Here is a 10000-nt window from a genome sequence, read left to right as displayed (position 1 = left end):
CCTTTTTTGAAGACCACTCATTCCCCATTTTCTTTTTCTTTTAGTGTTGTTGTTGTTTTGTTGATGTTGTTTTTCTTCATAGAGGTATACGTAGAACTGAAGTCTGAGACGATTAAAAAAAGCTTGTGAATGCAGAGTTCGCACTGTTACTGCACATGGCCTTCATGCTTTCCAGTAAAAATATTGCAGAACACGTTTTTTGTGAATCAGCAAAACTCAGAACAGTAAACTTTAATCTGGTTGGAGATAGCTTGCGTGATACTCAATATTGCAACCGTGAAACCACTTACATATAGAAGGAATGATCAAGCTCTCATCTTGCTGTTCAATTGTACCAAGAAAATTGCTCGGTCCTCTGCCTTTTTGTACTTTTGCTCTCATTTCCCATTTATTCAAAATGTCTTACGATTTGCTATGAGCCTCAAACTCAAGTAATAAATTGATTGATGGATTGATTGTCGGAGTGCACAAAATTCCTTGGATCAAAACTTTTGATATAACGCTCGAGACGGTAAGACAAATTTCAGGTAAAACAACGTCTGCTGTCAAATTGCAAACCATGCCTGCTTAACAGAGCTCCTAAAGGATAATTATATTTTGTAATACCTGACTTGCTTTGACACTAATTCCACATTCCAGTAATGCCCTATGAACGACTAGTGGGTTTGCAGGGGCACCGTTCGGCGTTGTCAATGCTAACCAATAGGAGATCGCTGGCCAAAGCGATTTGTTAACAAGCGTTGGAGAGCCGTCAAGGTATTGTTCAGATTGTGTACTGGGCACAGAATCATATTCTTCGTTCTCGTCGTCGCTGTCACAATTTTCGTCTTCTTTTATATTACCCTTTCTCTCTTGTGTGCCGATAGCACTGAAAAAGAAAGTTGCATTGGGTATACCTGAAAGAAGAAAATACAGGTTTAAAAGACCGGAAAGATGAATATTGGGAGAAAAATATGAACACAAACCAACCTGAAATAGCTTCGTCACACGAATCCCTCTTACTGCAAATACACCTCCAGGATTTTGAGAGGTCTTTTTCTTTCACGTTCCACACACACTTTGCACTTATAACACTACATTGTCCAGACACGACGGGACTTATGTAGCCCAAAACCGCTCCTCTTATTGCCTCGCTGTTCAACTGTTTGCTTGGTTGTTTTGCTCGGTGCATCCTTGATCATCACGAGACGAATAAAATGAGAGCCAAAGTTGCCCTTTAAATAGTCGTCAGCACTTGTGAGATCGACAAGCATAAATCTGATCAAATAAAAGATATTTAAACCCCCTGAAGAATTGCCCTTTGTCAATTTTTGCTTCACACGAAAAGGTCTGTCTCTGAGAATCGATTGCCTCATTAGAGGTACTGTTTCAAATACAATGTGATGCACACTATCGGGAGAAATTTTCATGTTCATGTTATATGCCCGCGCTCAGCGTTTCATCCCTTTCGGGGTTCTCTTTCACATGCTCATAACAGCCTACACCAGCGGGTAAATGCTCACTACTGCCGGTGTTGATTAGAATTGAGATGCCCATGCAGTGTGAAAGCTATTTGAAATACAATGCGACATTTTCATGACACTTTCGGCTGAATCCAAACGACCTTGTAATGATATTCATTCAAACCAAAAACAATTGGTTCCATTCCCAGTTGGGTAAAAAAATTAAACAGTGATTAGCCGGTTTGCCACGAAATGAATACAATGAATACAACTAACAAGGGGTCAAGTGATTAACAACCAACAGGCTCATTATTATAACGCACACACGCTAATGTGAAACATTGTCGTGGAGGTAGTGGAATTTGCATTTTTCTCCTGAACGGGCCAAGTCTGTATGTGTTTTGCCATATAAGAGACGAAAACATAAGAAAAATAGTCAAATATTCATATCCCCGTTAAATCCGTGAAAGTTCATGCATAACTTTGTACTGCGGATTGATTCATTGCATCCCGAAAATCAGTGCCACTGCAAGTGTCCATCCTTGAATCAATCCTAAACTGGAAAACGGAAAAGACGGATTTCACGAGGATATGAATATTTAAACATTCTGCTTATCTTTACTGCTGTAAGTACTATCACTATTGTTATAATACATATTATATATTATACTTACAGTTGTAAGGAGAAGTAAAAATAATTAAATATTCATATCCCCGTCAAATCCGTGAAATCCGTCCTTTTCCTTCTCAAATAAGTATGCACTTTGCATGATGTATTACATCCCGAAAATCAGTGACACTGCAAGTGTCCGCCCTTGAATCAATTCTAAACTGGAAGACGGGAAAGACGGATTTCACGGGGATATGAATATTTAAACAGTCTACTTCTCTTTACTACTGTAAGTACTATCACTTTTCTTATAATACATACTATATATTATACTTACAGTTGTAAGGAGAAGTAAAAAGAATTAAATATTCATATCCCCGTCAAATCCGTGAAATCCGTTTTTTTCCTTCTCAAATAAGTATGCACTTTGCATGATGTATTACATCCCGAAAATCAGTGACACTGCAAGTGTCCGCCCTTGAATCAATTCTAAACTGGAAGACGGGAAAGACGGATTTCACGGGGATATGAATATTTAAACAGTCTACTTCTCTTTACTACTGTAAGTACTATCATTTTTCTTATAATACATACTATATATTATACTTACAGTTGTAAGGAGAAGTAAAAAGAATTAAATATTCATATCCCCGTCAAATCCGTCAAATCCGTTTTTTTCCTTCTCAAATAAGTATGCACTTTGCATGATGTATTACATCCCGAAAATCAGTGACACTGCAAGTGTCCGCCCTTGAATCAATTCTAAACTGGAAGACGGGAAAGACGGATTTCAAGGGGATATGAATATTTAAACAGTCTACTTCTCTTTACTACTGTAAGTATTATCAATATCTTTACAAAACATATTATTATTATTATTATTATTATTATTATTATTATTATTATCAGTTATGTTCTGTTTAAGCTTTCCTTTGAATAGTCCAGTACTTTTCCGTTTGGTGGTTATTGTTAATCTTGTTACCATTCTCCGGATATTGACCAGATATTGATGGTTTCACGCAGTTCTTTTCAGTTTAATAGCCCAGTACTTTTCAGTTTGATAGTTATTGTTATTCTTGTTACCATTCTCCGGATATTGACCAGATATTGATAGTTTCACCCAGTTCTTTTCAGTTTAAAAGTCCAGTACTTCTCAGTTTGATAGTTATTGTTATTCTTGTTACCATTCTTCGGATATTGACCAGATATTGACAGTTTCACCCAGTTCTTTTCAGTTTAATAGTCCAGTACTTTTCAGTTTGATAGTGATCGATATTCTTGTTACCATTCTCTCTCAAGATATAACTGAAGAGGAACCAAGAAATAAGGGAAACGATCTCTCTCTCTCTCTCTCTCTCTCTCTCTCTTTCTCTCTCTCTCTCTTTAGATTCATGACTGAGCAATTGCTACTCATTTGCCATCGCAAATATAAATCTTGTAAAAAGACTTTAAAATGGTTTTAATTGATATGTAGCGAACATTTCTACTTTCTTTGTCACAGCAAAGCTGAATTTGCGATAATGTGCTTTATTATGAAGTTAATAACGCACCTTTTTCATAACTAACGTAGGAAATACTCAATCTTAGGTACACACCACAAAAAAAAAAAATAAAATCTTGATTTTAGCAGATTCTAAAGGTCTTTGAAGAAAAGATAATTGCTACCAAAGCCCTCGTCAATCAGAAACATTTTTTAACCTTTGCGAGGTGAATTTCTGAACAATATCGCGTCTTGAGGTATGAAGTAAACTCGACCTTAAAGTTCAAATTTTTTTTAGATGGTTCGGAAATGTTTTTTTGTCATAAAAATTATCTTTTAGTCGTTTATAAAGCAATTTTTGCACATTGGGTCTGCGCTTTGAAAGAGGAATTGCATCCACTTTAGTAATAAATAATAATAATATATAAGACTTTTATAGCGTCCATGCTAGAGTTCAGAGCGCTGTACAGCTATGTAAAAAGAGAAATAAGATAAAAAAGGCTAAAAAAGACTAAAGTATTAAGCAAACAAAACCTAATAACTAATTAAAAAATTGATCAAACAGATAAGTCTTCAGGTTGGATTTAAATGTTGCAAGCGACGGTGCTTGCCGTATGGCGTCTGGAAGCTGGTTCCACAAATATGGAGCTATATAACTAAACGATCTGCCTCCGTAAGTCTTAAGCTTGAAATGAGGAACTTGTAACAGTTTCCTATCAGAAGAACGCAAAGCTCTAGGTGGTTTATATTGTACTAGAAGATCAGATATGTATAGTGGTGCTAAAGCATTCAGGGCCTTATAAGTAAAAATTATACGTTGTTTTATAGGTAGCCAGTGAAGCTCTTTAAGGACTGGCGTAATTCGGTCATATTTGCGAGTGCAGGAGACGAGGCGCGCCGCAGCATTTTGTACCCGCTGAACCTTATCTAATAAATATTGTGGCAGCTCAGCCAGCAATGAATTGCAATTGTCCAGCTTGGATGTTACAAAAGCATAAACTAACGTTTCGGTATCTTTCTGAGTGAGACATTTCCTGATTTTAGATAGATTGCGTATGTGAAAGAAAGCTACTTTACAAATATTTTGAACTTGATGCTCATGATTCATAACATCATTAAACATTACTCCTATATTTCTAGCTGACTCAGTTGAAACTACCCTAATACCAGCTATTTTGATATCACATATTGGTGGGCGCGGGCGGTGTTTGGCATGTATAACTAAAAATCAGTCTTATCGCGATTGAGTTTAAGCTTATTACATGCCATCCATCCATAGATCTCTTTTGCACAGGCCTCCATTTTCAACAGAGCAGCAGATTCTTCAATACAACCTGACTTAAATGACACATAAATTTGGCAGTCATCAGCATACAGATGATACTGAAGGCCATGTTTGCGAATTATGTCACCAAGAGGGGCCGTATATAAGGTGTAAAGAATTGGACCCAGTACTGATCCTTACGGCACTCCCCATTGCAGCTCAACAAAGGATGATCTGGTATTTTCCACTTGAATAAACTGTCTGCGATCCTTTAGATAGGATGCAAACCAATGGAGAGCATTTCCCTCGATGCCATATCGAGTGTTTAGTCGACTTAACAAGATGACATGGTCGACCGCGTCAAAAGCGGCTGATAAGTCAAGTAATAAGAGAAGAACACTTTCCTTTTTATCAATTGCATTAAAAATATCTGACTGCACTTTTAAGAGAGCGGTTTCCGTACTATGCGCCACTTTATAGGCAGATTGTAATCTTTCTTGAAGTCCATTAGCATTTAGGTAGTCAGTAAGTTGGCAGGCTACAGCTTTCTCGGTGACCTTAGACAACAATTTCAAATTAGAGATAGGTTGAAAATGAGAGAACAGTTGATGGTCGAGAGAGTCCTTTTTAAGCTTGGGTCTCACCATTGCATCTTTGAAGTGGCGCGGTACGTTTCCCGTCGCCAGTGACAGGTTGACGATTCTTGTAATGACAGGTAACAATGTATCTAGACATTCCCGTAGTAGGATGGAGGGTAACGGATCTAGATCACAGGTCTTAGCGCCAGATGAAACTAAATATTTTCTGATTTCATCAGTATTCACAGTACAAAAATCTGTAAATCCCGATTGACAGCAGAGGAGGTCAGGTAGTGGGTTAATTATAGATTCTGAATCATGAGACAAATTACACCGCATCTTAGATATTTTCTCATGAAAAAAGGCAGCAAATTCGTTAACAAGTTGTTCACTCGATGTTGATATAGGAAAACGGGGTCCTTGTTTCCTTTGAAGTAACTGGTCAATGGTCTTAAAAAGAACTTTCTGATTACCTTTGTTTTCGGCAATAATAGAGGAGTAGTAAATAGATTTTGCATCACTTATCATATCATTGACTATACCACACTGAGTGATATACAGCTGTTTGTCAGTGCTAAGGTTCGACTTGCGCCATCGTCGCTCTAGCTTCCGGCGTTTTCTCTTTTCGACATCAATAGAGTCATTATACCAGGGAGCGTAAGGTCTAAAATTGTTCGCTTCTTAATCGGTGCATGCGCATCAAGGACATTCGTCAGCGTTATCTCAAAATTCTCTACAAGAGACGTAAGATCCATATCAGAATAATCTGAAAGGAGAGTTGACGACTTGATATCGGTCTGCAGGGCCTCGATATCCACTGCCCTAAGTTTCCTGTAGATAATATCCTTCTGTTCAAAAGATGGCTTTTTGAGCTTCACTTGTGAGCGAATAGCATAATGATCGAATAGTTTAGGGTTAATTAAACCAGGAATAGTGCGGACATCAGATATAAAGTTATCACCTGAGCGAGTAATAAGTAAGTCTAGGGTGTTACCGTACCTGTGGGTAGCTTCACTGACATGTTGTTCAAGATTAAGCCTATTTAACATGCGAAGAAACTTCTTTGCGTAAGTTTCTGATGGCTTGTTCACATGAAAATTAAAGTCACCAGTTATCAGAAGCTTGGAAGAAGTAATTGCCAGGCACTCCAGCAGAGAATTAAATTCATCAAAGAAATAATTTTCTTTTAAACCATTCTGTTCAGATGGCGGAGGCCTGTAAACACTAACAAGTCTAATACATGCATTTAGATATTTCACCAGTACGTCCATGTATTCAAAAGACTTGACTTTGGTCTGGTTCTGTTTCCTAATTTGCAGAGACTTTTTAACTAGCAGTCCCACACCTCCACCGTTTGAATCAGCTCTTGGAATGTGATGGAAGTCATAGCCTGTCGGACAAATTTCTCGCACATAATATATATCTTTGTCGCCTGGATCAAGCCAGGTTTCGGTGATTGCAAGCAAATCGATATTATGTTCAACAACATAGTCCTTTATCAAAAGAGCTTTTTTCCTGATAGAACGAGCATTTAACAGACAAAAATCAAGGAAACTCTGTGGCTTACTTGACTCAGCTGTTGTTGTTTGTATCCGAATAAGGTTACGCCTGTCGCCGCCTGGTCTTGAATAATTAACTTGAGTTGGCGAAGCGGAGCCAAGTGAATGATAATGAAAATTACATAGTGTCGGTATTCTTTGCTTTTTCGCTCCAACACGCTTTCCAGCTCTGGTACGACGGGTCTTGAGAATTCCATAATCTTTAAGAGTAGGGAAAACGTAGCGGGAAACAGCAAAGCTAGAACGAAGAGCACGAAGTTCACTGCTAGAGTATGTTATCATTCCATTGCTGTTCATGGCGAGTAATTTGATTCCTGTAACTTGATTTTGAGCAGAACAGGAAACTATTTCGTTTAATAGTTGGTGAGGTCCTGGGTTTGCTTCCACGTCCATACATATCGTTAAATCTTGAACGAATAGTTTTCGTTGCAACGTCAGAGTTGTTTCGCCATGTTTTCCAGTCCTTCGAACAGGATAGTTGACATCATAATTTCGCGATAGATCTACACGTGCGAAGTTTAGTCGAAGGAAGACACAGTATTGCTCATTTTTAGCAGCGTCGATATTGCAGATCGGAGGAGAGCACTCACAATGGTCATTAACTATTTTAACATGCCGATATGAGACATTATAAGGCAATTGTACCTGGTAGATAACTAAAAATGTAATAAAATTATAGAGCAATCGTTGAGTACCGGCAGCCATGGCGGCGCATACAGAATTAATTTTCGATTAATTCGATTTATTTTACTTTTTTCCATTTATTTGCTAAAACGTATTTTGTAGCAAATACTCACTTTCGGTGACAAACTATCAATTTTTAACTTATATGCGCTGATTTGATGAAAGTTGGCCACATCACAGGGTCGATCCGAGAAGTAATATACTTTGAACTCCCAAAATAATTGTTTTTTTGTTTGTTTTCCTTCTTTTTTTTGGTTGTAAACATTTTGTCTTTCTCTTTTGTAAACTCTTGTAAACTTTTGTAAGTCTTACGTTGTTACGTTGAAAGGACCTTTATATGCCCAGCACGTGGTCAGACATGTCTGTACTGCAAAAAGCGAAACCACTTCGCTGAAGTCTGCAGATCAAAAACCCGAAGACAACGATTTCACTCCTTAGAACAAGCCGGAGGCCAAGCCCCACAGACATGCCCCGAATCAGCATTATCCGCAGCATTCGAGTCGGTTGTTTTTTAATCAACCACCATAGCTGGCGTCTCGCGCAGAGAGTCCTATCCTTATAGAGATGAAGTATTCTTATCAATTAATCTACACCTTCTACAGGACACCCACAAGAACACCTTCCTTAAGGTCCAGCTCGACACCGGTGCGGAGGAAAAAATACTCCCAATGCGGCTCTATCGTCAAATTTATCCTCACAACCTAGACGATCATGCACGTCTCAGACAAGATTCCTTGTCATCTTCGGATGTCATGCCTATGGCGGCTCGCGAATCAAGCATCACGGTATTGTTACCATACCTTGTTCATACAAAGGGGAAAACACCCGAGCATCCTTTTATGTCACAGATACCCCAGGCCCAGCAATAATTGGCCTCCCGACGTCCACCGACCTGAGACTGCTGACACTTAACCTCTCTATAGAGGAAAGCGTCCCCAAACCCCGTGACAGTACAGTTTCCAAAGAGCAGCCCATTAAGGACAAACACGACCTGATCAGTTAGTATTCCGAATGCTTTAATGGAGTGGGGAAATTCCAGGGCGAATACCACATAGTGCTTGACCCTAATATCCCCGCAGTTGTCCACCCCCCAAGACGTGTGCCAATCAGCCTCAAAGACAACATCAAAAGAGAACCAGATGAGATGGTTAACAACGACATCATAGCAAAGATCAAAGAAGGCGAACCTACACAATTGGTCAACAGCCTTGTTTACCGCCGCAAGTAGAACGGGAGGTTAAAGCTCTGCCTGGATCCCAAAGACCTCAACGCAGCCATTCAGAGAAAACGTCATGTCACTCCCACCCTAGAAGAAATCCTACCAAAGTTAGCTGATGCTAAAGTATTTTCTATGGTAGACGGAAAGTACCGGTACTGGAACATGGTCTTGGATGAAGAATCTAGTTACATCACTACCAATTCCCCATTTGGTAGATACAGATTCAAGCGCATGCCCTTTGGGCTCAGAATGTCTCAAGATGTCTTCCAGACTAAGATAGACCAAACATTCGAAGGATCCGAAGGCGTCGTAGGGATTGCAGACGACATTGTAGTTTTCGGAAAGACCACAGAGGAACACGACCGCAACATGCACGCGATGCTAAAGCATAGATACCGGGCTTAAGCTAAACCCTGACATTAGGACAAGAAACGCTGTAGGTTCTTTTTACAGCATGCCTGGAATTTCGTAAGGTGGGAGTAATTGGATCCTCCCTTATCATCGAGTCCCGAATTCTCTCCCGTTGTAGTCAAAGACCTCGAGCTCTTGTAACTCCAAGGATTAGATTGAGACCTGCTTGAGGTGTATCGTGAAGAACACGGGCAACGAGGGTATCCAGTTCATCATTAGAAATGTGATCAAAATTTTCACCGACTAGCAGTTCATATTCTCTTCTTCTTCTTCTCCGTAATGCAATGGGAGAAACTCCAAAATAAGGTTAAATTTCTGCCCATCGAAACCCTTCCTGTCTCAGCATTCGTACTTAAGACTCTGTTATAGCATATCTTGGCCTTCCCGCAGCACCTGTGTGGTCAGTAGTACGGAGAGTCTGAGGAACTTCTTGACCATCCACCTCAAAGTTCCGAGAATCGAGTACGTCTATGAGATTTCTTATGAATGCGGTTCACATTTGTAGATCTCGAAGAAAAGTTTCTTGATTGGGCCTTGATTCCGCTACTCTAGACAGTAAGGCCGTTAATTTTCGTTCGTACTTAGCCCGCGTAGCTGGCGTTATTGTAGGCGCGCGGAATAAAGTTTAGGCTTGTAATGTTTGTGGTGTTATTGTTGGCGCACGGAATAAAGTTTTGGAGGCGAAACCGCAAGTTACGCAGGCTAGTTCGTACTCGGTTTGATAGTCGTTTGAGTATGTCAACACATGTTACT

This window comes from Montipora capricornis, chromosome 7 (genome assembly GCF_036669925.1).
Source record: "Montipora capricornis isolate CH-2021 chromosome 7, ASM3666992v2, whole genome shotgun sequence".
In the NCBI taxonomy this organism is placed as follows: Eukaryota; Metazoa; Cnidaria; class Anthozoa; order Scleractinia; family Acroporidae; genus Montipora; species Montipora capricornis.
Note: the sequence above shows the minus strand (reverse complement) of the source record.